Source organism: Parasteatoda tepidariorum, chromosome 4 (genome assembly GCF_982258835.1).
Source record: "Parasteatoda tepidariorum strain Cologne lab strain chromosome 4, Ptep-v5.0, whole genome shotgun sequence".
NCBI lineage: Eukaryota > Metazoa > Arthropoda > Arachnida > Araneae > Theridiidae > Parasteatoda > Parasteatoda tepidariorum.
Genome location: NC_141758.1, coordinates 120596118 through 120621775, shown reverse-complemented (window position 1 = coordinate 120621775; position 25658 = coordinate 120596118). Strand labels below are relative to the sequence as shown.

The window sequence follows — 25658 nt, the reverse complement described above, 5'->3', positions numbered from 1 at the left end:
TGATAAAATAGTCACAACTTCATTTAAACTATTTATAATATAAAATGTTTTTTAGTAAATTTTGCAGAAGAATGTAATGAGAATTATTTTGCCAATTAACTAGTTTCAACTGATCATACGAGAAATTTAAATATTAATGCGAAGTTCTCAGTATTAGAGCAACATTAAAATAAAAATTATTCATTATTTTGTTATAGGATATTTAATATATCTACTACATTAAACAATATGAGCAATAATGAAGCAATCATAAATTACAATGTACATAAAAGATTCAATAAGTCTCATAATTTAATTTAATAAGAAATATTCTTTACAGAGAACTAACGCTAATTAGGAGAATGGTAACCTTCCTTGGTGTTCAAAGGGTACATTCAATTAGACTTTTTAATAATGGCCAAGTTTTTATTCCAAGCAATAGAAATGTGAAATCCAATTATCTTGCATATTTTTGTATTAAAATGATACATTATTCTTTTCTTTAGATACGTTTGTTTATTAACTGTTTTACTCCCTTTTCCTTTACTAATTTTCCTAAAAAAAAATAGTAGAGGAATAGCCCATTTTTCTGGAAAAATAGAGTGGTATACAAATTAAAAACTATCACCTTTTTTTTAATTTGAAAACATTTTTCTGACCTCTAATTCAGTAAATTTAAAAGAAAAACCTTATTTAAGTTGCTAAAATTAATAAAAATTTCAAAGATTAAATTTATTTCCAAAATAAGACACCCTCCTATTACTATCATACCATTTCCAACATGCATCCCACAAGTTACCTCAATCCTTACTAAACAGGTCTTATTACGTCCTAATGCCATCCTAAAGCGTTCTAAAGGTATCCTGAAACTGTCCTAGTTATGACATCATTAAGATATCTGCAGGTGGGACATTCTAACACGCAGATGACATCCGTAGGACATTTAGCGGTAAATATAGGACTTCCTCTGGAAGTCACAGAATCCTAAAGATGACAACTTTAGGATGTCATAACGAAGTCAATGTGCTGTATGGGTAAGTCTTTGACTTATTTTAAATGTAATTCTATTGATAAAAATAAGCTTAAGTAATCAAAGATACTTTTTAAAGATGGGAAATAAATATGTAATGCCAATTGTGGCATCACACTCATCGTCCCCTTACCGCCCAAAACATACCCAACACATCGTACCGCCCAAAACAAGTCCAAAGCTTCTCAGCATGCTCCTGTCCAGCCCCCAGGGGGGCGTTATCGCCCCCCGTGAAAAACAATGTTCTTGACTCTGCGCAGCATAACAAATCAAGAATCCAAAATTAAAGCTGATCCGCTGATCCGTCTTCAGGAAGAAAAAAAAAATTATTTTTGAAAGTAGATAAAGAAACTGCAAACTTTTCAGAATCATTTTATAATAGGAAAGGAAATTTTTTTGAAAAAAAGTATTATTATTACGTATTTCTATAAGAAAGTAGCGCACTTTTATGATTTGTAGCGTTTGAAAAATAATGAGTATCCCAAAAAGTAGCGGGTAGCCCAAATTCGATTTTGTGTAGCGGCGACTTTTAAATTAGCCAAATCCGTTACTTGTAGCCCAATCTGGCAACACTGGATTAGTTGGCACAGACGTCATAGGTCACAAGCGTGGGTATTGGTTCTCATTTTTTTGAAGTGCAAGTTCCTGATTATTAACAGCGGCTCCAGAGACTTACCAACAATAAAATGTATCAATAGAGACTTATATTTTCTTAATTTTGATGTCTGCTTTTTAAAAGAAATAGATAGGCGGAAATGTGACGAATAAGGTTAAATGTAAACAAACAATTAAAGTAAAGAAGTTTATTTGTAGACCCTTAATTGGTTTTTTATCCTCCTAAAACTATTAAGATTAATTCACACTACTAATAAGGTTGTAAAAAATAACTGCAATGCTCGATAAAAAGTATATTTCACATTTTTTTGGATTTTTAAGTCTAGAAAGAGTAACGTTAGGTAAGATGACCAAAAAAAAAATAACTCGAAATAATTAATTTTATTCAATAATATTTATATTTTGTTTATATTTCTTTGAAATATTTACTTGTTTTCAAAAACGAATGCTTAAAGTTCAGACTGCTTTGTTAAGGAGAATAAAATTTCTTGATAAAGTTTTTAAGCGAAAATGAACTTAAGAAGCCGTTTAAGATTAGAAACGTTGTTAAATATTAATTCTGAAATCTTTAAACTTTTTGATAAGCCAATTTTTGTTTGCTTCGCAGTTTTAGATGCATTATTGTAGTGTTTGTTGAAGATGCAGTTAAAGAAAAAACAAATCTTGTGTATATTTCTTATTCTAGTGCCATGAGAATATTTCCGTTCCTGTGTGTATCAACAATCATCGCTTAGGTGACAAAGGGTTTTTTAACTTGCGAAATTTTAGAGACAATCATGAAGTGGTTTTTATATTTACACTTCAATAAGCACTCTTAAAGAATTGTTAAAAAGATAAAAGCAAGTAAAGAAAAACACATTTCAGGAAGGAAGAAAAATATTAATGTTTGTAAAAGAGAAAAAAAGCATTTCTTGACAGGTTTTGTTTTGATTTAAATTATGAATGTTTTCATGAAAAAATTTTCTTTTCCTTATTTAATAATATTTTTTATTATTAATATGGATTGATTTTCTCATGTTTAATGTTTTTTAATGTTATCTTCATCTGAAAATCTGTACTGCTGTTCGTTTTTTCTTACTAAATTTTGTGCAAAATACATTTATCAGCGGCAGCAAATCAAAGCCTGACTTCTTACAAGATTTTGTATTAAATTCTTACAAGACCATTTCTCTATATGACCTTCAATTTACTGTTTAAAATACTCATAAGTACAAAAAAGTTCTGTTAATTCTAATTCTTTCATATACTACAGTCCCTGACTGAATTATTAGACTCACTGTAAGATTCTATGTAAAATCTTAATTATCAGAGGTGATACACTATACACAGCTTTATTGTTTTTACGCGGCTGTTTGCACTTGTTTACGTTCAGGCAGTGTTTTCACTACAGCGCGAGAACGCGAGAATCTCGCATATTTTTTTATATTCTCGCATTAAAAAATGATTACCGCGAGAAATTCGCGCATTCTATAAAAAAATTTCAAAATTCGCGAATTTCTCGCATTTTGAAAAAAATTTCTCTTTTGCGCCATTTAGAATAAAATCCGTTTCACTTTTCTTCCTGAATCTTTTATTATTTTCAACATCTGCCCCATTATCTAGCTTCCCTATTTACCAGTATTGTTCAAAACCTTGAAGAACAACAGAACACCATCCTTCGGAACCACGGAACCTCTTTCAGAACGCATTTCTCTGCAATCACGTGTTTACCGTAGGTAAGGTTTCTTCATGTAAGACGTTAAAAGTTTTTGCTTGTTAATGTAAGATGGACAAATACCTTGTAAAGCCAATATCTTCTACTCTGAAACGGACAAATGAAAATGAAACAAATGTGGGTAGAAGCGATCAAAACGAAACAAATACGCATTTGAGCAACCTAATGAGAATAGCTGATGAAAAAGTAAATGTAGAACATTTTCCATATGATGATGCAGCAAAAATATTTAATGCTTTAAAAATTAGAAGGTGTTAAAAATGCATCATAATTAAAGAAATTATTTTTTTTTCAAGTCTCTTTGCGTTTTTTTTTTTTTTTTTTTTTTTTTTTTTTTTAAATTTTTGAAATCTCACCCTGTTTTTGAGAAAGGGTGAGAAATTCTCACCCACTTTTTTTCTGAGATGAAAACACTGGTTCAGGTATCAATGGGTTAACATTGTAATGCAATATGTAAAAAAAATACAAATAGGAAGTATATAAAAAAACTCATTACATGTTTGTTTAAATATAAAAGTATTGCCTAGAAAATCGTGCGAAACTTGTCACTATTAAAACATTAAAGGGCATCTAATCATTGGGTCTAATTATTTTAATATTCTAATATATTTTAAATATTCAATATTTATGTAATATATCGTCTCATTTATCCAATCGTAGAATTTATGATATATCGTCTCATTTAACCCATTGATACACGATTGTAAACAAGTGCAAACCAATTTCAGTCGAGTAAAAACAATCAAGCTGTATAGTATTACCTGATAATTGAGATTTTACACATAATCTTACAGTGCATCTAATAATTTGGCCACGTACTGTGCATTTGCTACCACTGATAAAATATTTCCTTAAATTCATTGTAAATTCTTATTAAAACTGCACCAAATCACCACAATACCGGTATTCAGTATTTCCAAAATTTATTAAGCTTCCTCTGCGTATGACAATTTTCTACGATTCCCCTAAACGAATTTCCCCTTAACATTTTCGCAATTTTGTTTCTCATCATGTAGCTTATTTTATTTATTTCAATTAATAAAAAATTACCAATATTAATTTAGCATTGGAATCAATGATATCATCAAAACAAACATGTATATCTTTTACACATTAACTTCAGAACCCCTTTGACTCCAAAATGTTATCGAATGTTTTTCACAAGCGATTTCAATTTTAGTCATTTACTTGGTCCACTTGTGTTGGGGTCATTAAAACCAGATCGATTGACAAAATTTAGCTTGATTAAAAACGACTCGTACTGTTTGTACTGTTGTACAATTTTTGTGTAAAAAAAACTTTTCCAATCATGATTAATAGAGCCGCGATGGTTCAGGGGATAGTGCGTTCGCCTCCCAATGAGGTGAATCCCAGCGATGATTGCTCCATATGAATTCTGCATCCGGCTTGCACCGACCACAGTGCTGACGTGAAATATCCTCAGAGGTAGACGAATCTTGGGTTAGAGTCCTTTTGCCGTCAGGTTAGCTTTGGGAGGCTCTAGTGGTCTTCCTCTCCTTGTAAAACAAATGCGATCCAAAAAAGTCCTCCACAAAGGCACATTTCTCCCAAAACTTGATCCAGTAGTTCCCTTGTCTTCTGTATTGGGTTCAAAATGAGAAGGCAACGGAGTTGAACATCAGTAATTGTAATCTCAAAAATTGGGTCAGCTGTTCAACAACTGTTATAAAGTATAAATTTAAAATTATTCACTTTACATATATGCAATAAAAGGATATTTCTCATCAGCTTTTGCCTCCACTTCCTATATCTTTATCTTTTTAGTATTACATATAAATATATAAAACTATTGGTGAACAGTAATTTTTTTTAAGTAAATATTTTTTTAAATAGCATTAATATTGTTAACTAATTTGATGAGTTCACAACCGAAATTTAATATATCTGCCCCTACTAAAAGGGGGGATATATTAAATACTATTTTTGCTTGCATCTCATTGTGCATGAAGCTGATAGTTAAGACTTTTAGCAGATCTCTTTAACTGTTATTTGTAATAGTATATTAATGTTATTTGCTCAAAAGTGGTAATTGTAAAATGGTTTTATAAGATTAGACCACCTTTCTAAATAACTTTATCTTAAAGTGTAGCACAGAATTTGCCTTATAATAATATTAAAAAAACAATTCTCATAGTTTTAAACTATTGAATTAAAAGCGCAATAATAGCAGTACAGAAAAAACAGAACAAAACAGAATTAATTAAAATCAATGTCATTTACTTAAGTAATACAAAAAAAACTTGTTTAAAAAAATTATGATCAAATTATTCTAAATAGTGATATCACACTTTAATTTTGTATCAAAACTTATGTGAACACTTTCTTAAAATATTAATCAGAGTCATCTGAATTATTGCATTTAATTATAAAGCAGATAAGAACATAAATTTCAAAATAGAAATTATCAAAAACGATCTGATTTTTGATTAATTTAGATTTTGATCAAAAATAATCTGATTTGAACTGACTGATTTTTTCTGCTTAGAAAATAAAAACAATCAAACATTCAAAAGGGCAATGAATTCTATCACAATTGAGTTGATTAAATATAGTGACCTCATTCAATAAAATATAAATTATTAAACATTCAGCACAATAAATTCTTTCCAGATAATCTCATGTACCTAACTTTTTGGTGTATAAACAATATACATGAAGTGTGTTGATATTTACAAATATTTTTTAATAAAATAGATGAAATGTTAAGAGATAGTACAATTAGATTCTATAGTACAATTAGAAACTATAACAATAAATTTTACCATAACATAAGGAGAATCCAAAACCTATTACCATAATTAATACTATCACAGTATGTTTGTCTGATTCAGTTCATTTATTATTAAGTGAAAGCCATACAAATCCAAATAAATGAATGTTCCTTACAATTCAAATTAATGTGTAAAATTATTCTATTTTTAACAATGTGTTTCATAAATTTCAATCTGTTAACTAGATATTCTAATAAGAATCTGCAAGCATTTAGAATTACTTTTTATAATCTCTAATTGTTTGGAAATTACCAATCACTTTAACGATTAAGTAATAAGTTTATTAAAACAATTGATAAACAAATTAAATAGACAAGAAGGAAAGAATGCACTTGTGGATCAAACTGGAAGATTTAAAACAAAATTTATTTACATTGATGTTTAAAAAACAATTCTAGAAGAGAATATCCTTAGGATGTTATTGAAAGCATAAAATAAGTTAAAGTTTAATAGCAAAATAGTCAAACAAACGAAATCATAATTAAAAACTTACATTTAGAGCTTTAAACAAGCTGATACTAGGAAGCTGCTAAAAAACAATATTAATATTAGCGATTAAACAATAAATTTATAATTAACACGTGCAGTAATAACATGCACGTGTATTAATAACAAGTGAAAAATTCCAACGTCTACTGATTGAGATGCCACCTAGCGGCAATTTTGCATCCATTATCCATTAAAGTCTGACGAATCACATTGTGGGGGAAATTTTACATTAAGCTGGGTCTCCATAAGATACTCTAGACTCCATGGTCTCTAGTTTCAAAATATTGGTACTACATTACCAATATTTTGAACCAATATTGGTTATTAGCATAGCTTCCTCATTGGATCTTACAGATACTCTAAACTCCATACATTTGAATTGTTGATATAATTACGAAAAGAGAATTTTTAAATTGAAAAAATTCGACTAAAATAAAAAAAAGTTCTTTGAAACTACAAATTTCGGGGTGCACAACCTTTTTTAATACTTGCTCTGCATGTTGACTAGTGATAGGTTGCATGTTATAGTATTTTGTTATAGTAATTTTTATATAAATATTACGTTCAGAACTGAAATTATCTCCAGAAAATAGTATTTCAATTTTTGCTTTATTTAGGTCGATAGTTCACTTGTTATTATTGAGCTAGTTTTAGTTTGAAACTTATTATGAAAGCTCTCTTTTATTTTGAAGTTTTATTTGGAGAAAAATTATTGAATTGTGTAGGATATTGTAAATGGCGTAAACCTATTTGGTGTAGTAAATATATCTTATATAGTTCTGTAACGAAGTAAACAAGAAATTTACTCATTAGTAAGAGTTGACAAAACTGAAATAATTCATTTCCTAGTCTAAAGCAGTGCTTAACAATCAAGAAACCAGTTTATTTATTTTCTTGGTAAATTTCTGTGTATTGTGTAATACTTAGCTTTGTTTATCTGAAATATTCTAATGTTTTTAAACATTACTTCTCAGAATTCCAATTGCTATTTTTAATTGGAATATTATCTTCATTTCATTGTTTTGTAACTTTTTTATTAAGATACAAAGTCTGTGGTGCTCATGCTAGACCTTAAAAAGGGCAGGGCATCAGAAACTGGATAGAGCCCCTAAAGAAAGGGCACCCATCATAAAAAAGAGCGTTATTTACAAATATTTGCTTGTCTTTTAAGACACCCGAATTATACAAAGTTTTTAATTTTATCACTAAAATTTTTTTTTCTCAAGATAATTAGTTTAAGTTAGATAATTAGTTGAAGGGCAGTTCTACAACTGACCAAATATTTTACATAAGACAGATTCTGGAAAAGACCAGGGAATTTGGAATTGGTACCCACCACCTATTTGTGGATTTCGAAACTGCTTACGACAGTGTAAACTGGAAGCAACTCATTGAAGCTATGCGAGAATTCAATATCCCGGACAAGCTTGTACGACTCACCACACTTACACTGTGTAAGAGCATGCAGAAAGTTAAAATCCAAAATAACTTCTCAGAACCAATGGAGGTAAAAAATGGTGTAAGGCAAGGCGATGCATTGGCATGCCTACTCTTCAATTTGGCATTAGAAAAAATTATCAGAGATTCAGGAATCAATTCCAGAGGACATATCTTTCATAAGTCTGTAAAAATTTTCGCATTTGCCGATGACATTGACATCATAGCGCAAACACAATCTGACTTAAAGCAAGCTTTTCTATCCATGGAAAAAGAGGCAGAAAAAATGCATCTCACTATTAACCAGGAGGAAACCAAGTATATGCAATGCACCAAAATAACTGATTCTACAACTCACTTGCAAATTGGTGAATACAATTTTGAAAAAGTAAACAGTTTTTTTTATCTTGGTTCTGAAGTCAACGTTAATGGCAATATCACACTCGAAATACAAAGAAGAATCAATAGTGCAAGTAAATGTTTTTATGGATTAAAAAAATATTTAAAATCAAACTTACTAAAAAGAGATACTAAACTGTTAATTTATAAATGCTTAATCAGATCTATCCTAACATATGCCTCAGAAACTTGGACAACAACACAGAAAGATGAGAATTCCTTGGGAATCTTCGAATGTCGGATCCTAAGATCCATTTTTGGGGGCAAACAAGTTGATGGTACTTGGTACAGACGTTCAAACTCAGAACTCTATCGGGCTTTTAGAGAGCCTGATGTTGTCAAGTATGTAAAAATCCAAAGAATTAAATGGGCTGGTCACATCATTCGAATGAACAGAGAGCGTTCAACAAACATAATCTTTTTGGCTCAGCCCATCGGATCAAGGCCCAGAGGTCGACCAAAGCTGAGATGGGCCGACTGCGTGGAAAGAGACTTTTCAGTCTTAAAAGTCTCAAACTGGAAGACAACTGCCAGGCGGAGGCAGGCCTGTAGGAAGTTGATTGAGAAGGCCAGGGCCCACCCGGGGCTGTCGTGCCATTGAGGAAGGAAGGAATTAGTTTAAATTTTAAAAAATTATTCCCTAGTTAAATTGGTACATTCTATAAATTGGTTTTAAATTGAACTTAATTATCAAAGTTTGAAACTCATGAAAAAATATCTATATGGTTTGAGAGTTGGTGTGAAATTTACATTTTAGTAAAATCCTCAGATTGTTTTTTGTTTTTTTTTTTCATGTTGATAACTATGCTTATTCGTGCACTTAATTTAAAATATTTTTTCTTTCTTATCTAGAAGATGAAAATGTTAGACATCCTTGAAATTTTTTATAAGCTGAAGATTGTAAACATAAAAGAATTGATGGACATTGGTAGTTAAAAATAAGAAGCTATCAGCTGATCTAATGGTAATTAAAAAATAACCTAAGCCAATAATTCTCTTTCTTGTGTGTTTCAAAATTTATAATAACTACTAAAACCAAACTTTAAATTGATAAATCATGTCAATTGATCATGTACTTACAATATGAATTTTTAACATGTGGTGTCAGCACTGTAAAATGCATATTTATCAACTAGGTTAATTTAATAGAATATTAAGTCATATCTGTTAAATATGCTACAGCAGATACGATGCTGTAAAATTTGTATTTCACCATTTGTATTGTAAACTAATGTTATCAAATTTGTATTGTAACATAAATATTTAATATGCATAAAATGAATATTTTTTAACTAGCTTAAATAATTAAGTAATTTCAGGCCAGATCTGTGTACTGTAAAATTTCTATTCAAAATTAGTTACTTATAAGTTGTATTTTCCTACATTTAGATATTATATTACATTTAGATATTATATTATATAATACCCTGGATATTTACCCGGGTAATAAATACCTGGGTATTTCTGAATTTTATTGAAAATTCTATGATCATGTTCTTTTGGGTGTTTAAAAATTATTTATATTTAAGGTACAATTAAGTTTTACTTACATGGTCAGAAGTTAATTAGTTCTTAACTAAGAAGAAAAATTCCTTCATAAATTATTGAAATCATTGTATTTTAGTTTTTATTTGAAAGTGGCTATGGTTTAATCATCCTGAAGTTCGCAGTTTGATTCATAATTACCAATATTATTGGTTTCTCATCTTAGAAATATATTTTTAAAATGTAAAATATTTTTCAGATTTTAAGTAATTTATTTTAGAAAATTTATCATACAAAAATTTCTCTGCATATGAATACTATGCAATCTAACTCCAATCTATATTTAGTTGTAAGAAAAAAAAAAAAAAAACTGTTTCTTAAAAAACGGCTTGAAAGCTTTTTTCTATAACTCGAACAGAAAATTATTAGAAAATAAGCATTTAATGGTGCATTTTTTTAAAATAAAGTGTATTTAATTGAAAAATAACTTTAAAATCGCGTAAAAAAAAAAGTCATTAATATTCCCCTTTCGGAAAAAGAGATACTTATACAAATTTTACCATTGTGTAATTGTCATTTATTTTTCTTTAAAATGGAATATGAATAAATAGGCAGTGCTTTTAAGGGATGGTGGCTATTTTTACAGAACAGGTAAAGAGGGTGCATTTATAGAGATCAAAGGGTAGACAGGGCTTCTAAAATCGTTTAAGGAAAACACTGCATAAATTCTACATACTGATATAAATACATACTAACATGAGATATGTCCCGCAGTGGACTGATCGTTAAGACACGGTTCTCATCAGATCACCGAAGTCAAGCATCACTGGCTGCGGTCAGTGTGCGGGTGGGTGACCCACTTGGATCAGTCTGCGTAGGGACCGAGGGTGTGCGGTATTGGTCCTCGTTAAACTGTGCTACCGTAAAGTGCTCGACTTCGCGAGCAGGTCGTCGGGCTACCGAAGCGGGGGTGCCATCCCCTCCGCAGAGGATCAAAATTGTGATGGCATGTCTTCGGATCATCCTCCGGGATGTTTCCCAGACCGTCGCCAATAGCCCATTGTGCAGCTCTAGTGCGACGTAAATTAACAACAACAACTAACATGAGATATAAATATATACGGATCACATGACACCCCCTAAAAAGTGCATCCCTAAAAAAGGCATTAGGCTTCCATAATTCTATAAACAAACATTGAAGAAAAACTTATCTTTAAAAACTAATTAAATTTTTTATATTGTCCATTGCACTGTATTTTTATTACAAATCACCAAAGAGTTTAATTTAAAGAAATATTTAATTAAAACTTAATGCTGTAAATTTAATTAAAAATTCATAACAATGTTAATAATCAATATTTCACATAAAACTGAAAATTAAATGAAATTTATGAAACATTACCTCATTTGCCCAGACAGCAGTGTCAGATGCTTAAATATTTATTAGTCTAAATTTGTATTTTTTTTTCTTCATAAATCTCATTAAGTTTTAAACTTTTAGTTCTATTGACCTGTACAAATTAGAACAACACCTCCCCGTCTAGAGAGCAAAGTTTTAAGTTTTGCACCACTCTGTAAATTTAAGATAGCTGCAAAAGCTCACTTTGAAATTAAAATATCGACATTTTGCTTTAAACTATAACTTCTGAAACAATTAACAGCTTTCCTCTAAATATTTTCCTGCTCACTAATTTTGATAGACTCTTTCTATAATTTTTTTCTTCAAATTCTAAGTAATAAAGGCTCATAGTTTTACTAGTTCCTTAGTTTTGTGATTAAAGGAGTAAATAAGATGTAAGTACTCATTTTTCCAAACATAAAAGTTATTTTAAATTTGTTATTATATTTATATAAATGAATGTCTTTGGGCTAAGTCTGTGTGCCAAATACGTTGAAATTTGGCATAATAATTCAAAGCACTGAGACGATCATTGTCAGTGTTATAGCATTCTGTGATGAATTGTTCAAGCAGGATAGGCAAACAACGAAATGGAATTTTCTGACTAGTTAAGCATTACCCATTATTTTGAATTTAACTTTTGACAGTTCGATTTTTCAACTATTTTAAATATGACATCTGTTGTAATATTTGTACTCAAGGCATATCAAAGATAATTTCCTTGATTTGTAGCTTACAGATCTATTTGTAAGAAAGAATAAGGAGTTTACTGCTAGTACATTGAATTATTTTTTAATTGCTATAGAATTATCATTCAGAATAAATTTAATCATGACTAAAATTTTTGAGAATGATGCCTATCACTCAAACCTTATATGCTATTATTTTATATAAAAGTGAATATTAAATTTAGTTTATGATTTTTATTCTTCATAACATGAACTACTCATTCCATCGGGGTATGTAAATGTTAAAATACTTGTCTGGATTTTAGTGATTTGATTGAAAACTATAAGTATAAAATCTGTCTTCATGCTGAACAGTTTACAATAAAATCTGTTATGTACTTGCAACAAACATCAACCCTATTTAGGAAATACAAAGCTTATTAAACATGAACTATTCCTTGTTATGTTAAATTTGAAAAGTAAAATTTCAATGCAAAAATTGAACATTTAAAAGTTTATTTACAAATACCTTACTATACAATAATGGAAGATAAACAAGGCAATGAAATTGATCTTGTTTATCTTCCATTAACTGTTCATATTTCTTCATTTTCATATTTCTTAGTTTACATGAATGAAGTACATTCCATTTACCTCTATTTCATTTGGTGTTTCTCCTATTGCAGGTTTTATTAAAAAAAAGAATTTTTAAAAAAAGCATTTTATTTTTTATTTTTATGAAATTTTAAATTAGATAACATCTGGTACTTGTATCAGAAACATTACCAACCATATCATCTATTTAGTTACACTTGAAATTCATGTTTAAGAAAGTATTTTTAAAAATACTTGACACATCTCTATTGGAATCACCCTACACTTTCTGAAGTAAGTTTTGAAACAAATGTTTTTATTTTATTCACAAAATTTACATTATAGTTAATTTTTTAAGTATTTTTTCCTATGCTTCAGTTAACAGAATAAAAATTTTACTATTGTATGTTTCAGTTATTGTTTCCATGTGAAGAAGATGAAATAATATCCCGTGCAATACAGCGGACAATATATTATTTTGACATAATTGCCTTTATAAATGAATGTTGTAAATGATTATTATTGATTTTGCCACTATATACATGTATTCTTATAGAAGGATATACATTCATATAGAAATATTGTAATATACTTATTGAAAATAGTGATACTTTACTTTTATCATTATAGCTTGATTTGCAAAGGATTCAAAATTTTGCACTTCTTAATCGTTAGAAATAAACGAACGAAAAAGCTTGGAACTATTAATAAATTCAAGAACTAAAAAGAATTTTGCTTTGCTAATTTGGCATTTCTTAAATATTAGAAATAAGCTAAACAAAACTTTCAAAACTGGTAACAAACTCTAAGTCAAGAATGACTTGACATTCTTCAGTAATGTAATATGCCAAACAAAATGATGCTTGGAAATGTTTGAAATTTTGTTTAGTATCCTAATATTTTACTTCAAACAGTATGTTTTGATATAATCATGTTGGGAAAATGCAAGAATCTGTTCTTAAATATCTTTTAACAACTTTTTTTTCTAATTTTATTACCCAAAAATGAATTAATTTAAATTATAAGCAGTTAAACTCAAATAAAAATACAGTTTTACCAAAACTATGGGTTTTTGACAGTTTTTGACATGACGGTAAAAACCATGGTATAAACCGATAAAAACCGTCATGTGTCAAAAACTTGCCAACCCTGGTTAGGAGAAAAGAAGATTGTAATTAAAACCTGACAAATTATTAACAAAGAATGCAAGATTAAAGACGTAACTTGTTGAGTTAACAGAGAATTTATAAGAAGAATGGAATTTGAAAAAGAACTTTTCAAATTTTATCAAACAATGAAACTACTTGTTTTTTTTTTTTTATCCTGCCTTCATCAACTGTTATTCATCAGATTTTTTTATAGCATTTATCAACAATTCCAAAAATATAAATTATGAAGGGTCATTAGATAATACTGTTATCAACAACCGTTTAATTGTTCAAACTTTCATTACTTTTTTTCTTTCAATATATTCACTATTGTAATATTCTTTTATAATCTCATAATATAGGTAATACAATCTGATAATAATGCTAATATAATCTGATAATGATTTATGTTTATAAAATTGCTTAGAAAAACTAATTTTTTTCTAAATTATCATTTAGTTTTAAAGATAACTTTATTTGCAGCTTTGTGATGAGGTTTTTAGAACAAAATGGATTGTCTGGATTATGGAACTTCTTACTCAGTATGGATTACAATACAGCAGAAAGTCTTATTCACACCTCACTAATAGGGTGAGTGAAAGCACACATGAATAATTCTGTAAGTATATTGTGTATTTTAACATTTCAAGAAAGTTGAATAAAAAGTTCAACTGCTAAAGAGACTCTAGCATATTTTTTAATACCAATCAAAAGTATAAATAAATCTATAATATTTTACAAACAGATCATCTTTTCATGAAATGTTTTACGGAGCTTTTTGAGTGGGCGTGTAGAAAAATCTTTTAACTTATTGACTAGAGTTTAGTCCTCTAAGGTGTTAATTATTTTGGAAATAGTCATTGTTAATAAAGATACATAAATATTAAGGCAGAAATACTTTTTTTCCACAAAAAATATATAATTTTGAAAGTATTGGATTAGTACAGATAAATAAATTTTCTTCTATTGCAATGAAAGCAAAAAAAAAAAAAAAAAAACTTTTATGTTTGCAAGTGATTGTATTACTTGATAATTTTAATAAGCTCTTAGTAATTAAAACATGTTAAAAATTAAAATGGTTTTTAATATATAATAATTGAATCTATATGTAATTTATAGAAAAATTCAGAAATTGAATTAAAAAAATTTTTTTTTTTAATTTTGACAGGGTTGCTACAGGCGACTAAAATGCAACTATTTTCAGCATGAGGCGACTATGGAAACATTTTTTGCCTGAAAAGACTAAAAAAAGCAACTATTTTCAGGAAAAGGAGACTATTAGGAGACTTTTCTGTACTCCTAGCAATGTTTTTGAGCATAATTGGGTTGAAAACCTGCAGCCCGCAAAATCTTTTGAAGACACTGAATTTCTTTTCTTAGGAAATGTAAAATAAAAATAATAAAATTAAAAAAAATTAAATAAATAATTAAAACATTAAAAAATAAAAAGTTTTGGATTGCAAATTTGAGTCATCACTTTTTAATGCGTTCAATTTGCATAGATTCTAAGTCTATTTCATTTCTCGATTGCCTGTTGAACGGTTATTGCTAAGAAATTCTGCATGATATGAAAGATCCCAATGTTTAATACGATGCATGAATTTTGAATTTGAGTACTCACTTTTCACAATATATATATATATATATATATATATATATATATATATATATATATATATATTTGCTAAATCATTTATTGATAAAAGGGGAAATTTCTTAGAAAAAGTGTGTGTGTGTTTTTTTTAATGAAAAAGTATTTTTTGAATGAATTCTAGTAATTAAAAATATTTAATTTTCTGCAAATATACAAATTTTTTTATATAAAATTTTGTGCTAGAACACTAACGTTGACATAAAAATTATCGTATCTGCCACCAACTTGACTAAATGTATCATGGTATATGACAATTAAGTCATATAATAAAATTTTGGTCTTACTTTTGCTGAATTTTTGTTCTTATTTAGGCAACTATTTTCATGCTTTAGGCTACTAAAAGCAACTATTTTGTTCATTTTTTTCTGTAGCAACCCTGTTTTAATCATTTAGGAATAAAAATACTAAGTATTACAGTTTCCATTTAATAATTTTGATGCATATTTCTGTTGGCACCTTGAAGCCCACCCAGCTTAAAATTGAAGGGTTCCAGATTGTCTAGGAGGTGAATGCATGCACAATGCTGACCAAATTGCCACCATCATGCTATTGATCACAAAATTTTTGATTCTTAACAAACATCATCTCTTGCTCACGACCAATGTCAGTGGAAAATGTTTTTTAATTTCTTATCTTAAATGTATTAAGTTGCTATTGTGTGTAATTTAAGTTACCAAAAAATCTAATTTTTAAAATGGAATTTACCTCCTCCCCCGAATTTCATGGTGTTCCGAATGTCTGAATTTGTAACAAAATCCCCGCTCACATATTTGATTAAAATATAAAATGTTTTTATCCGTGTTCTTTAAAAATTATGGTGTTCTTTCAGGAAATGAAGGAAAAAAACTTTTCTAGAGGGAATTATCTTTTAAACTTCTGATTGCAGAATTTTTGTTATTATTTTTATTTTATCAATTTAAAATTCTAGCTAAAGCAAGCCAAGCAAATTTTTTTATTCCGAAACGAGAGCAGAAAAATCAGGAGTATTTCTTTCCTTTCCAATGAACAAGAAAAGTATCTGCAGAAAAAAAGAAAAAAAATATTTGCTTTTGGATTTTTTTCAGTTAATTTATTGCTTCAACTCTTTCTTTACTCTGTTTTTTAATTTTAAAATCTATAAATATTAAGATGCAGAGTGTAACAGTTTTGGTTATACCTATCATTTCAATGAATGTTATTATAATACTTTTTTTAATTTATTGTTGTGTTTTTGTCGGAGAAAATAGTAACTTCGTTAAGTCATGAAAAATTCTTGGAATTAATCATGGAAAGTCATGAATTTGAAAATCTAAAATGAAGCAGATGCACTGAAATACTTTATTAAATAAGTAGAAATAATAAAAAGAAGAGTTATAACTATCTTATTTCTTTATTAGAACCAAAATAGTGTCTTCATCATCCTTCATCTGCTACTAGCATAAAATGAAGCAAATCTATTGTAAGTAATACTGTATTTCTGTGCAAATCAAACAATTCAAAGAATTTTTCCTATTTAAGTTTCTGTGCACGGTTTATTAGAGTGGGCAAAAATGCCCCCTGGGGTTATGTTAAAAATATCATAATTGCATTTTTAGTTTTGAATATGTATTTTATATTTAACATCTGATTACTGTTTTACTAATTAATTATTGTGTAACATAGTATTCATGTTTGTTAGTTGGTATAATACATCATATGTTAATACTAATTTATCTTGTATCGTAGCACGTTTTCTAACAAATATAGCTTGTTATCACTACTACATACTACTTATTTCTTGGTTATAACACAAATATTTAACTCCCCCCTTTCGAATAACATAATTTATTTTCGTACTATAATTTTAAATTTTTGAAAAAATATCTTTGTGGTTTTGTTTTTAAAAGAAACAGCACATGCCTGCTACTAATAGCTATGTAACTATGTCGAATATTTTCACTGTACACTTTAACTATTATTTTTACATGATACTTTGAAGTAATTTAAGTCAAACATGTAGTTTTTTTTAGTTATAAAAATGTTTACCATATGTTGAAAAATGTTTAGTTATAAAAATGTTGAATATTTATTTAGAAAATTTTTAAAAAAATTTTCAGTTATGGTTAAATAATGTAATGAACAGTTAGTTGTTTTTATTTTGATTTAATATTGATTTTAAAGTATTAAGAGTACCATGTTTTTAGAAAAAGCAATTATTTCAATAATTTCGGCTATTTTTTTTTATAACTGATATATATATATTGTAAATCAGAGGTTCCCAAACTTTTTTTTCTCGTGGACCACTCTCAAAGTTTTACTATTTTCGGTAGACCCCCTGCTGCTACATTTCTACTGTATTCCCAAAACTCTTAAAAAATATCACCCTAAATTGGGGGTGTGAAGAAGAAGAAAAAAGTAGCACATTTTCTTTTTTTGCAGATATTTCTTTTTCCGGCACTGCAAACACTAACAGTGATTCACTCACAGTCACACTTTTATGTTCAAAGTCCCGGAAACAAATGAATAACGCTTTGTTCTTGGCATTCGTATTTATACTAATGTAAGCACAGCGCATGTCGCATTTCATCCCTTTGCAGATCTAGCATCGCGGACGAGTGGACGGTACTTTGCAAGTCTCGACATGTGGTGTACACTATTATCTATTGTTCTATTCAATTCTGTGTTTGAACTGAGTCTCGAATATTTTTGAGTACCTACCTAGTGAATGATGCTACCTACCTGCCTACGTTGATAGGTAAATCCAAACCAAAATTTTTGTTCTTTATTATGAAAACCAGAAAATTTTTCGGGGACCCCCACTTACAACTTGTGATCCCCTGTTTTCTTTCCACGTCTACGTGGACCCCCGTGTGGTCTCCTATGAACCCCTGGGGGTCCACCTGGACCACTTTGGGAACCTATGTTGTAAATCATCATGTATATAATAAAAGTATTGTGCATGATTTAATATCCAATAAAATTTACCCAATGACAAAAAAGAAACTTTCCACAGGTTTTTGACAGTTTATAATGCTTTTTGACCTCAAAAATCAAACCCTGTTGCATTTGTTAATATTTCCCAGATTAGAATGTTACTTTTACATCTTATGTTACCTTTACATTTTTATTCATTACGCATTAATTATGATAATGCTTTATATCACAACGGGAAATAAATATATCTTATATATCTTAACTAAAATATTTATTGAAAGTAAATTAGTTTGAAATTTACTGTTTTCCTCTTAAATAATTTTTCTCTTTTATATAACCATAGCTTGACACTTTTCAATAGGCCTTCATAAATGTGCTCTTCAAATTACTTTCACTGACTAGTGTAGTTATTGTTAATGCTATTATCTTTAATTACTGTGAATTAAATTTTTATTAGTTCTTTTATTATCCTAGTAATCTAATTCTAAGGACCTTTTGTTTTAAATAAGTTGCTTAATAATACAGTCAAAGTTTAATTAGGCCTTAGTTTTGCTGAAACATTCGTTTATTTTGTTTTAGCTGATGCAACAGAAGAAAAAGATATGAAACTCCTAAGAATGAGTTTGTGAAAGTATCTGAAGAAGATGCTCTATATTCAAAAAAGTAATATTGATTAAAATTGCATTGCTTGCATAATGAACGTATTTTATCATTATTCATTTAAATGAGAAAATTTATGAATCATATTTTTATTCATGAATTGATCCTTTTAGTTTGTGGTTTCATTGCTATGTTAATTTTTTCAGTCAAAATTTTCAGTCTTGAATTAGATGGATACTTATTATTTTGAAACTAAGATTTTTCCTTTTCTAATTGTTACAATTGTTGTAAATATTTTGGGTTCTTCTTTATTTATTAATAAGCATGTTATAGTTGAATAATAAAAAGTTTACTTGCGTAAGGAAGAGTTGAGCCAGTCCCACTTTTACTTGAAGAAACTGTTGATGTCAGAATTATCTAAGGCCTGATGAGGTGCTAGCAATTGAAATGAACCCTTTTATTTCACTTTCTATTTTTTTCAGTCTTTGCTTGAAAAAGCCACCACTACAATGAAGTGAAATGGTGGTATTTTTTAGTAAACTTGTTTTGTTCTGAAATTTATTCCCCTGTGCCATTTTTACTTTCAACTTTCTTTTTTCCTGTTTGGAAATTGAACATAGAAAAAAAAATTAATTGTTGTGGAATTGTATTGATTATGTGATTGAATTTTTAATTCTTACATTTCTAATAGGATTATTGGGAAGGATTTAAAGTTATTTGAAAATTTTCCTTAAAGAAATGTGCATTTATCTTAAGGCCTGACTTTCAAATAAAGTCCTAGATTGGTGCTTGAGGTTTTTGTTTCTTTCTTGTTTTTGGTTTCTTTTATTTCTTTTAAAAGTAAATTATCATTTTGTAATATTGCTGTTTTTGTGGTTGTGTGTTTAATTTTTTTAAATAAATATTTAATGCCTTTTGTTCAAGGTTAAGAGGATGAGATATACCGCAGAACGATTAAAGAAATTGTATCAACAGGCTTGTAGGGGGAATACACCAATCGAGAGTTTAGGAAAAGTTTAATCTGATACAATGTATTTAAAATATAAGGTTTCAGTATTACACTTAAATTATTCCGCAGGAAGGCAAAAAGCCGTTAAATTTTACACATATTGCTATGGAATAAAAAATAAAATATGTAAATTGATGCTCTTGAGTTATTTGCAATTAACAGAATTTCTATTTTAAATGGGTAATAATTTTTAAATCCTCCAATCAATTTTAAAATCACTTAATTTAAGGTTTTGTAAAACAATTTATCTATGAAAGTAACTAGTTAAATTGACTTCTCTCTAATTGTTAATGGAATTATGTAAAAAAAAATTATAAATTTTTTTTTTCCTACCAAAAATGTTATTTACAAGCATAATTCAAACTTCTGTATTTTAGGAAGGTTGTTTGTAATTTCTTTATATTTTGTAAGTCTTTTATTGTTTCTGAATGAAGATAGTTGTTTTGAAACTATAAAATAAATAGTTTATGATGATAGATATGTTTATGAGAATGAAGTGTTTGCATCTTTAAACTTATTAATAAAGTAAAACAAGTTTCTTAAGAATGATGTTTGCTAACAAAAAGCAGTATTGCCATTTTGTTTAACTAACATATTCAGCTTTTAGTACCTACCACAGGTATTATATACAGTCGTTTAAGTTATGAGTTTCAGTTCTGTTGCTCTTATTTTATATCCATTTCTTTTACTTAGAATGAAGTTGGTATCATTTCCTTAGTACTAAATTTACATTTATTTTTACCAATTCTTATAGGATAAACATGAAAATATACCAAGCAAAAGCTCTGATTTTTTTTTTAAAATAAAGAGGGGGGTAAAAACACTTTGTTTCTTTTATTTTTTTTTTAAAAAATAACTATTAATTTATATCATAATTTACAAACAGAATTGTGAGTAACATGGTTTTACCACAATTTAAATTGTTAATTGCATTTGATTCACTATCTTTTCTTAACCATTAGTGTTGAATTATTGTTTTAGGATTTTATAATATAATCTTATTTGTGGTTCATGAGCATCGGAAAGTAGATGAAAAAGTTTTTTTGTCCAAAGTAATTACAAACTCTTTTGACTATTTCTGTTAAAAGAAGGACTTTGAATGTTTGAGAAACATATTGATACTAGCTAAATTAGAATAAAACATTTAAAAACACACCAAAGGCTTAAAGCATTGATTTATTTTTACAATCTAAAAGTATGAATATAATAAATATATTACATTGCACCCATGTTCATAAATTACTAATTAAAAAGAGGGATACTGTTTTACTGGTATGCAAATATTTTGCTTCTTCTACAGTCATATATTTTGTAAGTAGATATGACATAGCATGACTGCTATTATGAATTTGTTCAGCTTTTTTTCTTAATGGATAAAATTATTTTTCAAACGGTATTTTTGTAGTTCTTAAAACTTAATGAGAACAATATTTGATTATCACTATATTGATACAAGAATTATTTGTTCAGAACAATAAGTAAATATTTATATTTCATTTCTGTATTTTATTTTCAGAAATTTTTTCTTTCATTTTAACTTTTAATTTTTTAAAGAGATATTTAAGTCATATGTTCCGAAAAGTCAAAAGTTCATCAATCAAAGTTTTTTTTTTTTGTTTCTTCTAAATATTCTTTCATATTTTCTGTTTATGGTTATATTTTGATTTGTTTAGGTAATGTTCTCTGGCATCATTCTAGAACCTCTAACTCAAAACTTTTAATAATAATAAAACATTCCTTATTTTATTAAAAAAATATGCATCACAAAAAAGTTTTTGTTTTATTATAAACATAAATTTATGTCAAGGTCTTAGTTGTAAAATTTGCAAATCTGTGTTATTGATTTGCAGTTCACAAAATATTTTAAGAGTAGAAGAAAGCATTCTACTTTTAGTAGGATATTAGTATATCTTCAAACCTTTATACATTTGCTTTAGAATCTGTTTTTTCAAATCAAGTCTACAATTTGTTGACATTTCTTTCTTTTAAAGAATGAAGGTACTGACAGTAACTTATTAAGAATATGATGTTCTGACTTAGGGATGCACAACCTGTGGCCTCTAACTGTTGATATGTGGTCCGTTCCCCTCCCCCAAATTTCATGGTGTTCTGAATATCTGAATTTGTAAAAGAATTCCCACTCACAGTCATGTTTTATTAAAATATAAAATGTTTTAATCATGTTCTTTAAAAATTATGGTGTTCTTTCAAAAAATGAAAGAAAAAGCATCATTTCTAGAGTGAATTATCTTTTAAACTTCTGTGATTTCAGAATTTTTATTATTATTTATTTTTTTTATTTTGTCAATTTAAAATTCTTGCTGAATCAAGCCAGTCATTGGCGAATTTTTTTTAATTCCAAAATTGGAATGGAAAAATCAGGAGTATTTCTTTCCTTTCCGATGAACAAGAAAAGTATCTTTAGATTATAATTCTGTAGAAAAAAAAATTATTTGCTTTTGCATTTTTTTCAGCCATTTTATTGTTTCAACTATTATTTTTATGTTTTTTAAATTTAAAATCTATAAATATGAAGATGCAGAGTATAACTGTTTTGGTTATACCTATCATTTAAATTAATGTTATTATAATGCTTTTTAAATTTATTGTTCTGTTTTTTTCAGGAGAAAATAGTAACTTCGTTAAGTCATGAAAAGTTCTTGGAATTAGTCATGAAAAGTCATGAATTTGAAAATCTAAAATGTAGCAGATACCTTGCAGTTACTATTTTCAGAAAATAATCACAACATTTATTTTTGTTTAAAGCAAACCTATACCATTGCTTGTATTTTGCTCATTTGAGATTGTGCATTACAAGCATTGTAAAAAGGTGTAATATGTAAACATTTTAATGGGGCATTTTAAAAGAAGAAAATACAAAAATTGAAGAGATGCTAAAGTTAAATTTCGGATATTGATAAATAAGCGATAGAAAAAGCTATATTAAGCATTTACAAATCTTGTTTTTACAAAGACTATACAGGACCTTTCAGATGAAACTTTATACAAGATTCTTTTCTACAGTGATGTAATTTTTTTTTTGTTTACCATAATGTAGATGTTTTTCAGCTAAAATTTAAACATTAAGTCAATCAAATAATTTTTTTGCTATTATCATTATTTTACTGTTATATTATTTTAAACATAATGCGAATAAAAAATTTAGGTACTTGTCTCAAATTTCAGCCAAATAATTCAAATTTAAAGTAATCAACACAATTCTAATAATATAAATATTGTTAAAATATTGTTTATTGTCAGTGCTAAAAGGAAATTGCTTCTAATATCATATCCTTTCATTTTGATGCAATTAAACGAATACAAAACATTTTGTAACAAATCTATTATTGCAATGAATACTGACCTTTATCATCATATGTAAGAGAAGAAAACAAATGCCAGGAGCAAATTTATTAAAGGAGGAAAATATCAAAACGAAATTTTGAGAAAAATGAATCTTAGAGCACATTATTATTAATACAAAAGTCTTGTCATTTATTAAATATAAAAGAAAATTCTTGTTTTGCATCACACTAAAGATAAAAATCCATAAATTCTTGAAAAATTAAAAGAAACCAAATTTTAAATACATTCAACAGTTTCATAAGGAGAAACCTAAGTACTATGAAATTTTTTCAACATAATATGTTTCATCAATGCTCATGTATCTACCAACCCACTTTTTCTATTATTCTAAAGATTTATTGCAAAGTTGCAGAATAAATACTTGACCTTATTTCTTTCTGAATTTTTAAATTCTTATTTGAGTTAATAATAAATAAGAATTAAAAAAAATCCTGATTAACTTTACAACTATTTCGCTAAATAACTATTTAATTTTAAAACTAATCATACTAAGAAATAAACCTCATCTAATTATAAAAGCAATATGTTCTTACCATTATCTTTTAACATAAACATCTCTAAAATCTTTTGGTAAAACACAATTAAAAAAAATATTTGTTATTAAATATGTTTTTAAATGCTTAAAATTTTTTTATTACTTTTGTTGTTAAGAAATTTTTCTTTTAATTAAAAAAATTCTTGTCTCTTTAATTCCATGAATTTACCACCATTTAGAGTTTATTCTTTCAATTGGAATTCTTTGTTTATATTTTTAGCTTTCTATTTGTTAGATTCTAAAATCTTAAACAATTAGGATGATTAAATTTAATTTAGAAACCTTAGATATTCTTATTTTGAAATCTGGAATTACTTGTGGGGTTAGTTCTTCTCTTTGCATGAATGTCTTTGAAACATTCATTTTAAATTCATGTAGTGCTCACATTATAATTTGTTTTTCTAATTTTTTTGTACCATTTCATTAGTTTTTAAAGCAAAGGAAAGAACACAAAAGTTGCAAAAAGGATCACAGATTTGCTTGAAAATATAGATTTACTATGATTTGAGGCATTGAATAATTTCTTTTTAACTAGATATTATTTTTATTATTATATGTAAATCGTGAAATACAGTTTCTTTTTCATTTCAGGCTCGTAATCAAGCTTCATCTTCCATGGATCTTAAGAAAACAAAAAATAAGAAGAGTTTTAAATTTTGAAATAAAATGTTTTGCTTCAACATTTGTAATTAAAATATTTATTTATCACTTTTACTTTAATGATGATTCCTATTAAATATTTATTTTGTTTATTGTGAATTTCTGGTTTTCATTGTATATTCTTTAAAAGTTACCATTCCCTTGTCGATGTTGCCGTTCTTTCCAAGTAATAGCTAGGAGACTGAACCATTGTGAAATCCTAGAAACAAAGAGTGATTGATGTCTTGTTTGTATAAAAAGAACAATACCTTTTTATTATTCAATAATATTAGATACCTTTTTACAGATTTTTTGTTTCTTGTGCTTATGACTGTGCACTTGCTTGGTATTTCAGTTAACAGTTAGTTGTTGTCAAGGCAAAAAAGAAATTTTATTATTTTTTTTTAATAATATATATGCACATTAGTGTTCAATAGATTGGTGATAATAAATGAGGAACTGTTGTTTATATTTTAATTCGATATGTATGAACATTTATTTCATGATTTTGTAGATTGAATATAAAGATTTCTGAAAAACACTTTATATTTTAACTGTCTAAAAAACAGACGTCGAAGTATATTTTGGTGGTATCCTTTTAATATCTGTATTTTATTTATTATTATAAGCAGTAATTTTTAAATGTTTTCTTAATAAATATTATCTTCTGAAGTGGTTGATTTTTTTTAAAGTGATTTAAATACCAAGCAATATGAAGTAAAATAATTGAATGAAATAAAATTAAATGAAATAAAATAATTTTTAATAATATTTGTAAATAGTAGAGTTCATTAAAAAAAATATGTCCATTTCTTTAACAAAAAAAAAAAAAAAAAAAAAAAAAAAAGGGAAAATATTTAAAGAAAAAAAAGGAAATAATAGGTCTCAAACGTGAATCAATATTCGATCGTCTAGTCTAGGGGTGCATTACCTTTTTGAGTGAAGGCTCACTTGCACAGCAGGTTGGCTAACGAAGGGCCGCACATGTATTTAGACATGTTAATGATAAATGTAATAATGTTTATTAAAACATTAGCGTTCCATTTTTTTTTATCAATAAACTTAGTAATGTCAATAACTTAGTAGTGTTCCATTATTAGAATTCATTCAATTTTTTTTTTTTTACAAAAAAAAAATAAAAAAACTTGCTATTTTTATCATATGAACAATAGATTTATCAAAATAAATAAACATTGAAGAAAAGAAATATTTTT

The 25658-nt window shown here is 27.6% G+C and overlaps 1 long non-coding RNA gene across 6 annotated transcripts; it reads left to right on the top strand.

Moving 5' to 3' along the window:
* Positions 1–1603: 1603 nt before the first annotated feature.
* On the top strand, positions 1604–24564 carry LOC147812663 (uncharacterized). 6 transcript variants are annotated; one of them, XR_015433354.1, is made up of 6 exons: positions 1604–1965; positions 9308–9419; positions 14233–14368; positions 16780–16841; positions 18875–18958; positions 19820–22522. It is a non-coding gene; the product is annotated as an uncharacterized LOC147812663 (long non-coding RNA). The 6 variants fall into 6 exon arrangements; XR_015433352.1 differs by lacking the exon at positions 19820–22522 and adding an exon at positions 24397–24564 and having other exon boundaries at positions 1609–1965; XR_015433353.1 differs by lacking the exon at positions 19820–22522 and adding an exon at positions 22529–24390 and having other exon boundaries at positions 1609–1965.
* The last annotated feature ends 1094 nt before the right edge of the window (positions 24565–25658 follow it).